Raw genomic sequence first — 19,430 nt, forward strand, 5'->3', positions numbered from 1 at the left:
AGTGACAGGCATTCAACTCAGCAAAATTACAAGGGGACCCACATTTTTGCACAGCCAGTTTTTCACATTTGATTTAATTTCATACAACTAAATACTGCTTCACTAAAAATCTTTGTTCGGAAAACACCCCAACTACTCAGATATTCCTAGGAAATGAAAGACATACCACTGTTATCTTTTTTGTTGAAAGTAGAGTAAATTATTATGCAGGCTGAGAGGGGTTCTCAAACTTTTTCATATGACTGTACTTATATACAATTTTTGTGAACAATTTATATGTCATATGTCATATATGGTGCATGTGTTGAACATGACGGCGATCAGGTTGAGACATTCCTGTAAGTCACCTTGCACATATGAAGTATGTTTTGTGAATAAATTGTTTCCGCCATTCAAATGATAACAGAATTTTGACTCGCCTTGTAAATACTTTTCACTTGCTTACATTTCACTTTTTGCAGTGTATAGCTAAAGTCAGGAAACCAGAGTTCAAAAAATCAATCTTCTTTAGAAAGGCACGCAGTAAGGTTTGCTGTCTGTAGCTAAGAGGAGAGAACGGTGAATTAGGTGACCCTTTAACCTCATCGCTGCAACTACGTGTGGGTCATGACCCCAGGGGGACACACCCACTCACAATGGGAAAGGAGACGGCCAGAAAACGAAACAAAAAATAAAATATATAAGAGACGTCTTATCTTTAGCCAAGTCAGAAGACTTCATTCTTTTTAGTCATTCTACCCACACCCCATGAAATGATTTTTTTCTTTTATAATAAATCTTTGAACATATTAAGATTTGATCTTCATTTAAACAGCATCTATAGACACAGATGATATAATAATCATCATGCCACATTTTTTAGTCCATTGTGTAATTTAAACAATCATAACACACAGGCAGGTAGAGTAGTGTGGTGTAGTGGTTAAGGCTTTGGGGTTTTGGGTTCAAATCCCACCACTGACGCTGTGTGACCCTGAGCAAGTCACGTCATCCAGCTGCAAAAAACAAAAACAGAAATGTAACCAGTTGTATCTCAGATGTTGTAAGTTGCTTTGGATAAACATGTCAGCCAAATAAATAAAAAATTGCAGTAAAAGTACCTCAAATTAGAGCCAGGCACACCAGCTCAGGGACAAAATACTTAGAACATCACTAGAGAGGATCTGGGAGATGCCTGTCTTATCTAAACCTCAGACATTTCATTTGGATTGCTCTTTGATGTTAAAGGGTGTGCCATCACCATGTCGACATCAGAAGAGCTCTCAGAGGTCTTCTCAAAGACGATTATAGTTACCTATAAGTATGGGAAGGGATTTAATAAAATATTCTATAAAGAATTGGAAACCAACCATTCTGCGGTTTGGAAGATCACCTGCAACTGGAGAAGGTTTCAAACAACTGACACCTTGTTCGGTGCCTGGCCACTCCTCCCTGAGTCTACCATCAGAAAGAGGCTTCACCAATCAGTTCTACTTAGGTGGTGTGCCAGTTGGAAACAGAAAGGACATCAGGGCAAGACTAAAGTTTGCCTATCAACACCTAGGCATAGACTAGGACTTCTGGAATGATATGCTCTGCACAGATGAATAAAGTTAACTGACCACAGTACCAGAAAGCAATGTTTAACCAAGAGAATCTGGTACCAGTTGTAAGTCAAGGTGGTGGAAATGTTCAGGTTTGGGGCTCCTTTGCTGCCTCAGGACCTGGGCAGCTCACCGTCAGAGAATAATAATTCTTTAATAATAATTCTTTGCATTTATATAGCGCATACTACTCAAAGCGCTTAACAATTGCAGGTTAAGGGCCTTGCTCAAAAGCCCAACAGAGCAGAGTCCCTTTTGGCATTTTTATGGGACTATGAATTATGGAGGTACGTTTAAGCAATAGATTTGATATAAAGTTAGAAGAAAGTCTGGCAAAAATAGAAGGAGAAGTGTAGGATAAGACGAGCAGAATTGAGAATAAAGTTAGAGTACTTGGAGCTCACCAGGAACAAGTCAAGCAAATGTTTACAACTTGCATTGAAGAAGAAGAACAAGCTCAGTTTCCAGTTTTCTTGGGTCAGTCTCCACAAGCTTTGCTGACCTGGATTTTGACAGTTTCTCTCATTCCTTCTTGGCAGATGCTCTCAAACGTTATTAGATTGGAAGAGAAGTGTCTGTAAACTGCCATCTTCAGGTCTTTCCACAGATGTTCTATGAGGTTTAAGTTTGGGTTTTGGCTGGACCACTCAAGGACACACAGAGACTTGTCTGTAAGCCACTCCAGCATTGTTTTGGCTGAATGCTATGGGATCATTGCCATAATGCTGAAAGGTGATCTGTAACCCCGATCGGTGGTGGCTTTGGAGAAGGTGGCACTTTGGAGAAGGTTTTCCTTAATGGCCTCTCTGTCTTTGGCTGCATTTATTCTTCCCTTAATTCTAACAAATCCATGTTGTTCAGAAACCCCTCATAGCCCGATGTTTCTTCCACCATGCTTCACCGTAGGGATGTAAGTAGGCAGGTGATGAGCAGTACCTGGTCTTCACCAGACATAGTGCTTGGATGTCTGTCCAAACTGTTAAATTTTGTCTTTGTGCCAGACCAGAGACCCCCCCTATGCTGTCTGAGTCCATTAAACTGTTTCATGCCTCTTACAAAAGAGTGTCTTCCATCTAATCACTCTACAATAAACACCTGATTGATGGAGTGCTGCTGAGACAGTCATCTTTCTGACAGGAACAGAGGATTTTGAAGCTCATTTGGGGTGATCATTTGGTTCTTGGTCACCTCCCTCACCAAGGCCCTTCTTGCACGGTTACTGAGTTTGGACAGACAGCTGACTCTAGGAAGAGCCCTGGTGGCTCCATTTCCCCCTTTTTTTTTTGATTATATTTGATTTGTCTTTTCACATGACCTTTGGGTCATTGTACAGTGCCCCTGTAGCAATTCTCAGATTAAAGTCCTTGCTCAAGGGCTCAACAGAATAGGATCCTTTCTGGCAGTAATGAGATTTGAACCATCATCCTTCCAGACCCCAGTGCAGATCCTTAGCCTTAGAGCCACCACACTGACTTAATTATTGAGGTCACTATCCTGGGAATGGTTTCATCCCCTTGTTCTGATCTATGCCTCATCACAATTTAATTGTGGAAGTCTCAGACCATTGTACAATTATTGAGGCCACTGGGAACATTCGAAGCTTTAGAAATAGTTTCATCCCCTCACCCTGATCGGCACAATTTGATCATGGAGGTCTACGTGGAGTTCCTTGGACTTCATGACTTGGTTGTTGTCCTGAAATGCAGTGTGAACTCTGGGACCCCCTATGCATGGATGTGTGCTTTCTAGATGATGTCCAATCAATTCAGTGTGCTACAGGTGGTCTCCAATCACATTCTAGAAGCATCTCATTGAGGAATAAATCAGTTTGGAGTGCCAAGGTAAAATGTCTGAATACTTTTATGAATGACAGATTTCAGTTTTTTATTTTAAATTGATTAGGCAAACATTTCTGAACACATGCCTCCGCTTTGTCTTTAGGGGTAGTTAAGTGTAGACTTATAGGCAAAAACAGGAAATTTATCTGTTTAAAATTAAATCTACAACACAATGAAGGGGTCCCAGTACTTTCTGAATCCATTGTAAATTTATTTGAAAATCCAAAGCACGCACTCTTTGCAGTTAATAAACTTTATGTAAAAAAGCATGTTTTAAAATGAGCTTTTACAGCTAAATTCACAAGTTAGTGCTGTTCCTTCTGGGATGTCCCATTAAACTTGTGTTCCAGATGAAGACTACACTATAGAAGTTTAGTGTTTATTCATCTCTGCAATGTGACCTACTAATAAAATATCACTTTGGAGAGGTCTGAGGGGGCTTATCTGAGACACATTTCTCTTGATATTACATATTTAGAAAGAAGGGAGGTGATGATTAGTCAACAGAAGTATCGTTTCATGCCAGGAAAGAGCACCACAGATGCGATGTTTGCTCTGAGGGTGTTGATGGAGAAGAATAGAGAAGGCCAGAAGGAGCTGCATTGCGTCTTTGTGAACCTGGAGAAAACATATGGCATGGTTCCTCGAGAGGAGCTGTGGTATTGCATGAGGAAGTCGGGAGTGGCAGAGAAGTACGTAAGAGTTGTACAGGATATGTACAAGGGAAGTGTGACAGTGGTGAGGTCTGCGGTAGGAGTGACGGAGGTGGGATTACATCAGGGATCGGCTCTGAGCCCTTTCTTATTTGCAATGGTGATGGACAGTTTGACAGTTGAGATTAGACAGGAGTCTCCATGGACAATGATGTTTGCTGATGACATTGTGATCTGTAGCGATAGTAGGGAGCAGGTTGAGGAGGAGACCATGGAGAGGTGGACATATGCTCTAGAGAGGAGAGGAATGAAGGTCAGTAGGACCACCAAGACAGAATACATGTGTGTGAATGAGAGGGAGGTCAGTGGAATGGTGAGGATGCAGGGAGTAGAGTTGGCGAAGGTAGATGAGTTTAAATACTTGGGATCAACAGTACAGAGTAATGGGGATTGTGGAAGAGAGGTGAAAAAGAGAGTGCAGGCAGGGTGGAATGGGTGGAGAAGAGTGTCAGGAGTGATTTGTAACAGACGTGTATCAGCAAGAATGAAAGGGAAGGTCTACAGGATGGTAGTGAGACCAGCTATGTTACATGGGTCGGAGACGGTGGCATTGATCAGAAAGACAGAAAGTGGTAGAGTTAAAGATGTTCAGATTTGCATTGGGTGTGATGAGGATGGACAGGAATAGAAACGAGAATTTTAGAGGGTCAGCTGAGGATGGATGGTTGGGAGACAAAGTCAGAGAGGTGAGATTGTGTTTGTTTTGGACATGTGCAGAGGAGAGATGTTGGGGATATTGGGAGAAGGATGTTAAAGATAGAGCTGCCAGGAAAAGAGGAAGGCCTAAGAGAAGGTTTATGGATGTGGTGAGAGAGGACATGGTGTAACAGAACAAGATGAAGAGGACAGGAAGAGATGAAAGAAGATGATCCGCTGTGGCGAATTACCAAAAAGCTAGTGTTAACAGGAGCAGCCAAAAAACAAAGAAGAAGAAGACCTGTGAATCCTTCTTATTAATAAGTCATTTTACCATCATTTCAATATGCTGCCCAGCACAGTGATGAATAACCTTTCTACTGATGTTTTACAAGTGTTATGAAGACCAACAGAAGCCTGTGTCAAGGTCTTGCTATGTAAGAGTAAATAAGTAGTCAAAGCATTTTTGCAGCAGCTCAACTGAAGTGTTACCTTTACTCTTTAAAGAGGTTGTTTAATGTGCACAGAAATGAAGGCCTCCTGCAGTTTATCGCATGTCAGTCACATTCTGCTAACATTCTGTACTCTAACTGACTGTTAATCATTTTCATCTAACTCCATCTAACCTAATAAATGTACAGTGTGGAATTTGCATAATTAAGAGAGTTGGGAATGAACATAACACTAAAGATATATGAGGGTCCAAATGAGACACTTATTGGAAAGCAAACTGCAACAGAATTTATTAGCTCAGTTTCAATATATGGAGTTCTGGCTAATATCAAAAACAATTGCAGTAGTCGCTTGTCAAGCTCTCTCGGATGTGCTTCTTCATTCTTTTTTGTGAGAGCACTATTACCAGTGCAGGGATGTGAGGACCACAGACTAGTGCAGGCAATATGGCCGAGTTCTTAAGACAGTGGAGCTTAAACCAGTAGGTCGCCATTCACTGCCAAACGTGTTGATGCTTTCAGTAAGAAGCTTTTCCTTTTTATCATGATATCTATAAACAGTATTAGACGGTGCTGTGGTGTAGTGGTCAGCACTGCCGCCATCCAGCCGCTCACTACCTGAATAGCATTTGTGTGTCTTCTCTTCCTCCCTTATGATCTTATGATCTAATGTGGACTTTGTCTCTTTGTTTACTTTGTATTTTGTCTTTCCTAGCCTAGAAAAAAAAAATAGATTTTATAATCTGAGAGGTTATAATTTTTATACTTCAGTTTTCTGGAAAAGTAAAGTTTCTTTTATTTTTGTTTCTTCCCATCAGTGTCATATAGCATTGTGCCAGTGGGAAACTTGGGGTGTCCATTTTGAGAAATAAGGCAGGCGGCGGGAGGCCACATTATGGGTCTTTAGATGGTTTTGTGTCTTTTGAGGCTGGCATAACATTTGTGTTACTCCTGGTTTTGAAATTTCTCACTTCTGCATTTAGTTTTTTTTTAATTTTTGGACTGAGAATTTGGTTGTTCACACTGCATTACATTCTTTGTTTATGTGAAATTTTTTAATTGTTCTTGCTTTTGAAATGTATGTTGGTCTTGGGTTTTTGCTCATTCTTTAGTTAATAAAATAAAGTAAATATATAAAAGTTTTGGTTTTGAGCCAGCATTTTACAATTTCCCACTCCTTTCCAAAAAGTACAGGTTTAGCTTCCTTTTGGAGGGGCAGGCTATAAGCCTGTATTTACAGTGATAGATATAGACTGAGGTGAAAGGCACTATATAATAGATAGATAGATAGATAGATAGATAGATAGATAGATAGATAGATAGATAGATAGATAGATAGATAGATATGAAAGGCACTATACAGTATAACAGATAGATAGATAGATAGATAGATAGATAGATAGATAGATAGATAGATAGATAGATAGATAGATAGATAGATAGATATGAAAGGCACAATACAGTATAACAGATAGATAGATAGATAGATAGATAGATAGATAGATAGATAGATAGATAGATAGATAGATAGATAGATAGATAGATAGATAGATAGATAGATAGATAGATTGTACTTTATTTGTGTGTTAAGTTTTGGTAATTGCAGATAAATTCACTGCAATCTGATTTTGTAAATTGACTTTGATACAGGCTTCAGCCAAATCTATAATAATGATAACAATAATAATATGGCGGCTCCCTGGATGTGAGTCCTGCACCTGGCTGTTTCTCTCTGTGTCTCTGTTTGTCTTTGTCCTCCTCCAGATTTGCCTCACCTTTGCCCAAACATCTGCAGGGTGGGCTTATTGTTACTCCTACCTTGGCCCGTGTGTGTCCATCTGTCTCTCCATCACTGAGCCCTATGATGGTCTGGTCTGGCCTGGTGTCCAGTCCAGGGCTGTTTCCTGTCTTGTGCCCAGTGCTGCTGGGGATAGGCTCTGATTCCCCATAACCCTGAACTGGTTTAAACTGGTTTGAGAATGGTATCCATCCATTATCCAACCCGCTATATCCTAACTACAGGGTCATGGGGGTCTGAGGGAGCCAATCCCAACCAACACAGGGCACAAGGCAGGAAACAAACCCCGGGCAGGGCGCCAGCCCACCTCAGTGAGAATGGTATGTTATGTTATAATAACTGCAATATAATAATACACTGTGACTCAGACACTTTTTTGCTACACATTCCCAAGTGTCCCAGCATGTTGTTTTTGATTCTTTTCCACACCAAACGCAAACATTTTCCTTTTTTTCTCATCAAACACTCAGCGTTTCTTTGTTCTTTTGACCTCCCAGACACTAAACTTCTTTGTTGTTCTCTTTCTTCCCAACTCTCCATTTTCTATTGATCCTTTTTCCTTGTTGTATTTTGACAAAGAAACCCCAAAATCCAAACTCAGGACTCAGCATCAGCCGCCCTTACAGCATTAGTCTGGGATACCCCGTGTAGTGGGAATTGGCATGGGCTGGCACTTTGGGCATCTTGTAGTTCTGGACTGAATGCATCAGTGGCGAAGAGAGAATAAAACACAGACAAACTTATAAAAAAGGGAAAGAGAAACACAGATTCTTTATTTACATTCTTATTTTCCCTAGGTGTACCTTCAGTGGCCTTATTCAGTATCTTCGTGATTCTCGTTTCTGCTTCTCAGACGCTGTGGTGCGTTGCTCGGCTCCTGCCCACTTTTATACTTCCCATCTTTGAAGGTGACGCCTGTGTGGTATAACAAAATATTGCCAGGTATTAAATCCACAAAGCCGCGTCAGTCTCCGTGGACGCGATTGCACAGCCGTGGGGAATTGATGGGGTAGTTGGGGCGAGTCGCACCTGCACATGCGGGTGATGTCATTCTCAGTTGCTTCATTGGCTTCCTGCGACGTGTGATTAAGGCCCACGAGAGATGGGTGTGTATATATATATATACTGACCAGCATCATCACAGTCTGCTGAGCCTTTACTCTTCCCCGTGTGTCTTATACTCACACTTTCACTTATGATTGCGACTCCAAGGCCATATTCACCAATCATACCAAAGCAAAACTGACCAATCAGGTTGCTCAGAGGGACAGGAAAAACACACACAGACCTTAGCATTTTATATTATTTTATTGTATAGTGTGTGTGTATATATATATATATATATATATATATATATACATATATATATATATATATAAAACTAAATCGACAGGACACACATTCAACTGGGACAACGTAAAAGTTAAATTTAAGGCCAGTACTAAAAGCGCCAGAGAGTTGGCCGAGTCTTGGCTATCAGATGAAAACGCCATCAACAGACACTTGGACATAAACCCAGCATATGCCAACCTAAGAAAGACATTTACACAATAATTAAATGATACAACCCCCCCCACCCACCCCCCTCCCCCCTTGATCACACTGACTTAGTCATCTGCACCCAATCCACAAAACGGAATGTATTGCTATATATTGCCTTTGATTCTTGTAAGTCTAAGCATTATCCTCTGATGAAGACCCCTGATAGGGGTTGAAAGCTCAGGAATAAAACTATTTTATGATACGTGATTCATTTTTTTCTCTCCCTTCGTGGATCTCCAACTGCATATATATATATATATATATATATATATATATATATATATATATATATATATATATAATCCCTATGTGCGTCCAGGTGTCCGTGTGTGGGTGTCTTCTGGTGAAGTGCGCCTGCGTGGGGCACGGTGCGATGCGCGATATTACTGTCAGAGAAAGTTAGAGGTGTTTTACGGAAATACAAACCAGCATTACTGCGAGAGGAAATGAAAGGTACACAATACAGTGACTGATATTACAGCCACATACAAGCCAGCATTACTGTCAGAGAAGATTAAAGGCATATTACCGACGCGCACGCCTGTATTACCGCCACAGAAAATTAAAGGTATATTATGGATGTACGGACGTATATTACGGACGTACAAGCCAGCGGACGTACAAGACGGTATCCTTCAATAAGGGCGCGCAAAGTCATCCTTCAATAAGGGCGCGCACAAAAAGGCGAGCCTCAAAAGGACAACCTCAATTGGGCGCAGCGAATAAAGGCGCGCATAAATAAAGATCTGCACCTGTTGCTCTTCACATATTCTAGAGCCATTTGAACTAAATTATCTATGCGCCCTTATTGAATAGAGCCGTACAAGACAGTATTACTGTCACAGAAAATTAAAGACACACAATACACGGTGGCAGCCCACGAAGAACGCTCAGCTCAGCAAGTAAACATCAACAAAAGAAAGGCTGAAAGAAAGAAAAATACGACCAACAAAAAGAATGAGGTCAAAGTCCCTTGCCATTTAATATAGACTGTTCCTACTAATGTTTATGCACTACTGTTCTAGCATCCGTTATTGTAACGGGCTAAATGACTAGTATATATATATATATGCACACATACACTGTCACGCATGAGCAGCTTAAGGACCCGATTCGCACCGCGACAAGTCGTGCCAGGGGACAATGGCAGCGTACTAACCTCTCCCTTTTTATTTCCTCAGAAAGAACGAGGCACCACCGCTGTAATACCGCCCGGACAACTCAAAGAGCCGCAACACTTCCGGGTTCCTTTATTCCCTCCGGTCCCCAATTGATGACATCAGCCTCCCATCCACCACCACGTTTTACCCAGCATCCCACGTTCTAATTTCCAGTCCGATCCTACAAACTGTCCGTACTGACCCCTACTCTCTCTTCTGTTTCTTTTTCCGGTTTCTTTGTGGTGGCGGATCTACTCAAAGCACCGTGATGGTCCAGCATTGATGGATTAGAAGCCAGAAGTCTGCATGACCAGTCTTTCCGTGAGAACCTTAAATACAAAGAGGACTATTTCATTGATGTTAGGTAGAATGCCCAGAGGGGACTGGGTGGTCTCGTGGCCTCGGACCCCCTGCAGATTTTATTTTTTTTTCTCCAGCCATCTGGAGTTTTTTTTTGTTTGTTTTTTCTGTCCTCCCTGGCCTTACTCTTATTCTATGTTAACTAATGTTGTCTTATTTTCATTTCTTACTTTGTCTTTTATTTTTCTTTTCTTCATTATATAAAGCACTTTGAGCTACTCTCTTTGTATGAAAATGTGCTATATAAATAAATGTTGTTGTTGTTGTTGTTGTCTACCTATCCTTCGGTGTCTTTTGAGTTTTTTGGAAACAGTTGACCTGATTTGTGTTACAGTATACGGGACTAAAAACCCCAACCCTTTATGCTTGTCTGCCTTGTTATCACAACACGTATTTATGTGGTAAATGTTCTATTTTTTTAGCTACACTTATATAGCCACCTTCTCCATCTTACAAATGCCAGTCACCCTTGCAATGCTGTGACAAACCCGGTCAGACTGATTTTAACCGACGTTAACACAACTTAAATGATGGTTACCAGCATAGGAAGTGATTAATCTGCATTCACGTGCTAGAAGAAAGCAGACTTCTGTGATATTGTAGTGGGTGACATGAGTCATTTTAATGGCAGACAGTCACAATTCATCAGGGTCACCATGACAGATCTTTTCTAAAGGCCGAAAATCCTTTAATTGTTAAAGGTTTGTGTGACAATGATGTATGGCTACTTCAAAAGCCGCTTGTCACAACACAACAACGACTAATCTGTTTGAAGAAATCTGCTTCAATGCCAGTGACAATCTGTTTGTAATTTTCACGGCTGCTTTTTTCTCATGTGAAACAATGAAGGGAAAAAGTACTTTGAAAACGTCTGTCATCAAAATGGAGCTTTTCATGAAACTTTCTTTTCTAAAGCTGTGCCGTTTACCACAATGTTTAATTTGTGATTATGATTCATTACCATCTACCATGAAAATGCTGGTGGCACGGTGGCACAGTGGGTAGCGCTTCTGCCTCGCAGTTAGGAGACCCAGGTTTGCTTCCCGGGTCCTCCCATTGTGGAGTTTGCATGTTTTCCCCGTTGCTGCGTGGGTTTCCTCCCACAGTCCAAAGCTATGCAGGTTAGGTGGATTGGCGATCCTAAATTGTCCCTAGTGTGTGCTTGGTGTGTGTGTGTGCCCGTCCTGCGGTGGGCTGGCGCCCTGCCCAGAGTTTGTTCCTGCCTTGCGCCCTGTGTTAGCTGGGATTGGCTCCAGCAGGCCCCAGTGACCCTGTAGTTAAGATATAGCGGGTTGGATAATGGATGGATGGATGAAAATGCTGTCTTCTGTACATATTAGCACATTTTGTTGATCTGAAGCTGTAGGACTTGTGTTCAAACCTGTCTATAGTGTAACATCCATCCATCCATCCATTTTCCAACCCGCTGAATCCGAACACAGGGTCACGGGGGTCTGCTGGAGCCAATCCCAGCCAACACAGGGCACAAGGCAGGAACCAATCCCAGGCAGGGTGCCAACCCACCGCAGGACACACACAAACACACCCACACACCAAGCACACACTAGGGCCAATTTAGAATCGCCAATCCACCTAACCTGCATGTCTTTGGACTGTGGGAGGAAACCCACGCAGACACGGGGAGAACATGCAAAATCCACGCAGGGAGGGCCAGAGAAGCGAACCCAGGTCCCCAGGTGTCCCAACTGCAAGGCAGCAGCGCTACCCACTGCGCCACCGTGCCACCCGTGTAACATCCTGATCTAACAATTATACCAGCTGATCTTACATGTATTCAACATCCATCCATTTTCTTTATCCACTTTTTCCAATTCCAAGTCACAAGGGCATGCAGCCTTTTGAGGTAGCATCAGGTGAGGGGCAGGAACAAATTACCCAACCCCACGGCGCTGCCGCTTTAGAGTCGCCAGTTAGCGTCACAGCCACGTCTTGAAGGTGTGGAAGGAATACCAGGAGAAAATGTACAGAGACAACGGAAGAATATGTGAACACCATTGTTAGGATTAGCATTTTGTTTTGCAGTGTTTTCCTTTTTTTGTGTGAATTTCATCATTTTTGTCATTGTTTTTTCTTTGCTGTCATTCATTGGTCCCAGTTCCTTTGCCCATTAACTGATAGTTAGGACCTCCAGGCGTGACCTGAAGAAGCCTCATGGCAGCGTATGCCATCTGATTGCCGCAGCTCTTGGTTGAGGCTTTAACTTTCCTTGTTTTTGTTGTTCGTCTTCTTTTTGCCTCCATTTTTGTAAGTTTTATTGTCTTTATTCTCTAGTTCTATTTTTTTGCTTTGCAGATGTGGTTTGCTTTTTGAATTACTTATGTCTCTTTTCATTCAGTTTCTAGTGTCTTTTTGAGACGTGTTTTGTTAAGTTATTCTCAAGAGCTCAGCCATTCGCTTTCCTGCTTGTGTTGTTTGTCTCTCTTTTGTGATTTCTATATCCATACATTTGTTTTGTTGTTTTCACAGTTCTTACTTGGCTTTATTCTTTGGTTCTGCCTTTTGTTTTGCAGTTGTGGTTTGGTTTTTGAATCTCCTGTTTCTTTTTTTATTCTGTATTTAGTGCCTTTTTAAGATTTATTTTTTATGTTAATTTCTAACAACTGAGACACCAGATTTCCTAGATTTTGTTTCTTTGTCTTCTTTGGTGATTATTAACCCCATTTTGTATGTTCGTTGGTCCTTTTGACCATTCTTTCTTAGCTTTATTCTCTGATTCTGTAGTTTGGTTTGCAGACGTGGTTCAGTGTTTGAATTTCTTATTGCTTTATTTGTTTGGTACTTAGCGCCTGCTTGGAATTTCTTTTGTTATTTCATTTTTCTTACACTGCGGTGGGCTGCCTGCGGTTTGTTTCCTGCCCTGCTCCCTGTGTTGGCTGGGATTGGCTCCAGCAGACCCCCGTGACCCTGTAGTTAGGATATTAAGGGTTGGATAATGGATGGATGGATTTTTCTTACTTTTCTTACTTTTTGTAATTTTGAATTTCTTGGACTATTTTTTTAAAAAATGTTTCTTTTTGTATATTTTATTGGTTTGTTCTGTTTGGTTTTCTACTTTATTTATGTAAATGAAATAAGTTAAATAATCAATAGCTTAGTTCTTTGGATCAGGGGTTTGGCAGTTTCCTCTCTCCCTTTTAGAGATCCTGTAGGCCTCAGGCCTTCTTTGTAGAATTTAGGGCTTTCGTGAGCTCTGGAGGTCAAAATCTGTAAGATCCTCACGGACAATAACACTGCAGGAAACTGAAGCCAATCTCCTAGAGCCGAGAGCCATCAAATTGCAGAGCTTGCATTGAATGGTAACAAAATGCTTTGATTTCTGGCATTCAAAACAAATTACAGAAAGACTGCATATAATGCAATTTGTGAACTGTTTGAATTCAATTCAAAATAATTATCTATGAAATAGTACATTTTTTCAACATTTATATGGGTTTGATACTCCCACCTGTACAGAGTTCAGTGTACAGTAAAACATTTAATTATTATAATCAGAATGCAAAACGTCACAACTCTCTGGTGCCACAACTAGCAAAGAGAACTACGGTACTTTACCGCGAAACTTTGATTTATCGTACCTGAAAAATCTCAGAATAGTGGATAAGTGCATCCCAGTGCAATATAAAAGGGATGACATTGCATAGTGATTTACTATCTATCAAATCATATATTCCTTTATTGTGGAAAGTGACATCCTCCTAATCTTCTATAACTCTATGATGGCCAGTGTGATGTTCTGTGTTGTAGTGAGCTGGGCTGGTAACATCACTTCAAGAGGGGACCACTAAATCATCAAACTGATTATGAAAGCAGGCAAAGCTGTGGGACACATTCTGGAGGAAGAAGTGGAGAAGAGTATGAAGATACAACCGTGGGCCATTATGAACAAGGCTGTACATCTTCTCTCTGATGCACCAACACTGAGGACTTTCAGCCAACGAATTATTCAGCAGAAGTGTGTCAAGAAACAAGATGGGGGCTCCTCTGTACTAACAGTAATACGTCTGCGTAAGGCCTCACTGCAACTGTGACAGCCAAGGTAGAGGTTTTCTGTCTTTTTAAATTCTTTACTTTATAGTCATTCTGGTGTGTGTTCAGACCGACGTGTGTGTGTTTGTACTTATCTATTCATTTATCTATGTATTAATGTATTTTGTAAAGAGCTTCAGTAAAAAAACTAATTTCCCCCAAATTCCTCCCTATCTATCTATCTATCTATCTATCTATCTATCTATCTATCTATCTATCTATCTATCATATAGAGCCTTTCATATCTATCTATCTATCTATCTATCTATCTATCTATCTATCTATCTATCTATCTATCTATCTATCTATCTATCTATCTATCTATCTATCTATCTATCTATCTATCTATCATATAGAGCCTTTCATATCTATCTATCTATCTATCTATCTATCTATCTATCTATCTATCTATCTATCTATCTATCTATCTATCTATCTATCTATCTATCATATAGAGCCTTTCATATCTATCTATCTATCTATCTATCTATCTATCTATCTATCTATCTATCTATCTATCTATCTATCTATCTATACTAAAATTAATATCTATCTATCTATCTATCTATCTATCTATCTATCTATCTATCTATCTATCTATCTATCTATCTATACTAAAATTAATATCTATCTATCTATCTATCTATCTATCTATCTATCTATCTATCTATCTATCTATCTATCTATACTAAAATTAATATCTATCTATCTATCTATCTATCTATCTATCTATCTATCTATCTATCTATCTATCTATTATATAGTGCCTTTCATATCTATCTATCTATCTATCTATCTATCTATCTATCTATCTATCTATCTATCTATCTATCTATCTATCTATCTATCTATCATATAGAGCCTTTCATATCTATCTATCTATCTATCTCTCACAGGGGTGTCAATCTCTGGGCCTGGAGGGCCGCAGTAGTTGCAGGTTTTCATTCTAACCCTTTTCCTAATCAGTGACCAGTTTTCATTTCATTTCATTAGCCCTGTTTTTAAGGATTCAGTCCTCTGAATTGATTCCTTTCTTCATTAAATGACAGCCAAATAGAAATGAGACGTGAAACAAACCAACTTGTGACCAGGTAACTTGGGGCTTCAAACTTCAACCAATTTCACTCCAACTAGTTCCTTAATGAGAAGCTGATTCTTGCTGTTAATTAAACCCGTTATTTAATTCCATGGCTTGTTGCTACTCTTATTCTGCCACAGCAGACATTTCCAAAACTGTTGATTTTCTGTTTTTTTCACCGTCCCCCATCAAAATGTTTTGGTGACCTGAGAGATCAGCCTTACTGAGACCTTCACCTTTCTTTCTTTCTTTCTTTCTTTCTTTCTTTCTTTCTTTCTTTCTTTATTTCTTTATTTATTTATTTATTTATTTATTTGGTGGGCACAGGTAAGCTGGTCATGTGGCGGCTCGTTTTGTGTCTCATTATCATTTGGCTGCTAATTAAGGAAAAAGAAACAACTATGGGGCCTGAGTCAAGTTAATTAAAATGAAGGCAAAAGAAGTTAATTAACAGCAAGAGAATGAAAACCTGCAGCCATTGCAGCCCACCAGGACCGGAGTTCGACACCCGTGATCTGTCATATAGTGTCTTTTATGTCTATCTATTTGTGACAAGCTGTGTCACATGCTTAACAGTTTTGAGGCAGTTTTATAGATTAGATAATTTATAAACAGTTAAAAGGCGCAGTTACCTTTCCTTGAGAAACTTGGTTGATGTAGGGAGAAGTGCTTCAATGACTCCAAAGGGGATTGGACTTTGGAAGCGTTGCGGGGAGTATAAAACACTCGCTCAGACCTCAGGGGTGGTCTTTGGGCCGATCCTAACTGTTGATCATTTCGAGACAAGTGTGGGTATCGCTAGGTGCTTTGTGGAGTAGACCTCCAATAGTGGACTGGAGGGGAGCAGAGGTGGTGAGCTGTATGTTTTTTGAATTCTTACTGTAAACAATTGAATGTCCTTCTTTTTCATTGTCTTCTGGAATAGCTTCCAGGTCTTTGGATGAATAAATCTTTTGATTTTGATTATTTTTACTGCAGAGCTCAAGAAGGTGCAGAACATTTTTTTTGTATATTGTGTTCTTTTTCACCTCTTTCTGAATTTTTTATTTCTGCCGTGTCATTGCTGGAAGTGACTACAACACTGAATTTCAGGACACTTATGTCTGAGTATTGTTTTGTGCACCTCGTCAGGTGTCTGTGTGCGTATCCCACTCACCAACTACTAGATGTCCAGGGGTCAAGGAAGTGCTAGGATTCAAGAAGCACAGGAAAACACCCTATTCTATACGAAGTTACTTTTCACATCTACTGGATGTATCGGTCCATATAATCTACGATGGCCAAATACCAACCCAGACGATTCAACACAGCTGTGAGTTACCAGCAGGCGTCACATCCAGGGGTCTGCTGTGACTGCAGGTTTTAACTCCAGACATTTTTTAAAATTAGTGACCTTTTAGTGCTGCTGCTAATTTAACAGACTTTGTTGCCTGGATTTTAATTAAGATTCCAAAATCTAAATTAATTATTTCTTCCTTAACAATAATTACTGCTCCAGGTTAAAAAAAAAAAAACATTTGGATGATCTTCACTAGAAAATGAAAAAGCAATATTAAAAAATGTCAAACTGACAGCACTGCCAAGACAAACAAATAAATAAAGCGATAGATAGATAGATAGATAGATAGATAGATAGATAGATAGATAGATAGATAGATAGATAGATAGATAGATAGATAGATAGATAGATAGATAGATAGATACTTTATTAATCCCCAAGGGGAAATTCACATACACCAGCAGCAGCATACTGATAAAAACAATATTAATTAAAGAGTGATAAAAATGCAGTGCAAATTAAAAAATGCAAGGTGGAGAGTGCGAGTCCTAATCTAATCAAATCTAATCTAATCTAATATTGAATTAAGTTTTTTTTCCGTTACCACATATTGTTTGTAGATATCTGATGCTTTCATGAAGAACAAAGATAACAAATTCACTGACATAATTGGCGTCAATGGGGCCCAACGCTAAATGACAGTAGACAATATCAAAACGTTTAGGAAAAAAATACCACAATATACTTTTTAAGTAATCCATTTGTCCAATACCCAGTCGTATGCTCATAATGTTCCAAATATATTTATTTTTCCTAAAATATCGTTAAATTAAGTATTTCTTGAAAATTGTCTCCTGAGTGAAAGTGGAGTGTGCTAAAACAAGAATGAGACTTGAATTGAAGACCCACTTATGCTTCTCATTCATTGGTTAGCAGTCCTGCCCATTAATAGCTTCATTGGCTACTTCATGTGATATCAGTATTGATTGCAGTTGGAGAGACGTGTAAAACTGGAGATAAAAAATAAGTAAAAATAGCCTCAGGTGGAAAATATGCCTTTGTTCATGTCCAAGACACTTAAACAAACACAAGATGTATTCACCACTGCGGTTCCAGAAACAGCCAATGAAAAACCTGGAAGCCTCTGAATTTGTGGTTTACTGACCAATGAATGAGGAAAGAGGCAGGTCCTTAATTCAGTTTTAATGCACTCTTATTGTGAATGAGTGAAATTTATGGAAATTGTTTATTTAACAACATTTTAGCCATAATAAACATGTTTGGAGCATACAAATGGATAGCTGATAGGTGGATTACGTAACATGACTTATCTGATATTTTTGCCAGGGACATTTTGATATCAGGGTGGCACGCTGGTGCAGTGGGTAGCGCTGCTGCCACGCAGTTGGGAGATCTGGGGACCCGGGTTCACTTCCCGGGTCCTCCCTGTGTGGAGTTTGCATGTTCTCCCTGTGTCTGCGTGGGTTTCCTCCGGGCGCTCCGGTTTCCTCCCACAGTCCAAAGACATGCAGGTTAGGTGGACTGGCGATTCTAAATTAGCCCTAGTGTGTGCTTGGTGTTTGTGTGTGTCCTGCAGTGGGTTGGCACCCTGCCCGGGATTGGTTCCTGCCTTGTGCCCTGTGTTGGCTGGGATTGGCTCCAGCAGACCCCCGTGACCCTGTGTTCGGATTCAGCGGGTTGGAAAATGGATGGATGGATGGACATTTTGATATCACCTTGTTATTATCCAGAGATGGCCCAATTGAAGCACACTGTATCAGGATCTCTGTTATCTCCTTTCTCCATAAAATCGTGAGATTATTCTTTCAAGAGTAAGTGTGCCAAATTTCAACAAAATTGGTCCATGAGGAACCGAGATGTTTGATATGAACAGACAGATAGACAAACATGACTACCTCAGTAGGTGCTCTTAGCATTATATGTGAATGCTTCTAAAAAGAATGCACATGAAGTTAAACAAGAATTTCTGAAATTATAAAAATAACGTAGTCCTATCCAATTGAATAACAGAAAGATGGCCACAATTTGGAAAAAAGTTACTTTCCATAGCAGATGCATGCTCGTTATGCAAAACACTTTATCTGTGTATAATTTCTCATTACTTTTCAGTTTAAATACAAGAATCTTATTGTCAGTTTTTGACAGGATTTGTTCATTAAATCACAACTTCCAGATGCCATGTTTCCATTTGTTTTGGAAATGTCAATGTGGTGGACGCATTAAAAAAACAGTTAAAATATAGAGATGGTCAAAAGGAGAGCTTCAAAAATAATAGCTCAAGAAATTGGTACTAGAAATGCAGTTGCTGGTGAAAAGGGCACTATTGTTAAAAAATAAAAAAAATCCTGAATTTCTTAAATTGTCAAATAAATGACATTTTCTTCATGTGGGAGAATTTTATCCATCCACCTTTCATTCTTTCATCCCACTTGTTCAGTTCAGGGTAACAGGAATGTGGAGTCTATCCTGGGCATACTGGACTCAAGGCAGAGACCCGAACTGGAACACAGCTCCAGTCCATCGCTGGGCACACCAACGCTCACTCATACTGGGCCAGTTTAGAGTTACCATATCTATCTATTGTCAGACACATGTGCATGGGAGGCAGCTAAAGGGTTCAAAAGAAAGTAATTCCACGACAGGCCAGGGGGCGGCAGAGTGCCTTTTTTTCTCTTTTATCCCTGCAGACCAAACACAGGAAATTCTGCCTGGACCCGATGACACCATTTCCAACTCCAGGCTCCATGACGTCACTTCCGGGGCTCGATGATGTCACGTCCGTTTTCGCAGGCCTAATGACCTTAAAACCCCGCCATCTTCCTTCTGTTAGGCAGATCTGTTTTGGCCTCAAGTCTGTAAACAACTTTGCATCTAATTACCTATTTTTGCAGCCTTATTTCAAGTAAACAGGTGGCTGTCCCAA

The sequence above is a fragment of the Erpetoichthys calabaricus genome, chromosome 13, assembly GCF_900747795.2.
Source record: "Erpetoichthys calabaricus chromosome 13, fErpCal1.3, whole genome shotgun sequence".
NCBI lineage: Eukaryota > Metazoa > Chordata > Cladistia > Polypteriformes > Polypteridae > Erpetoichthys > Erpetoichthys calabaricus.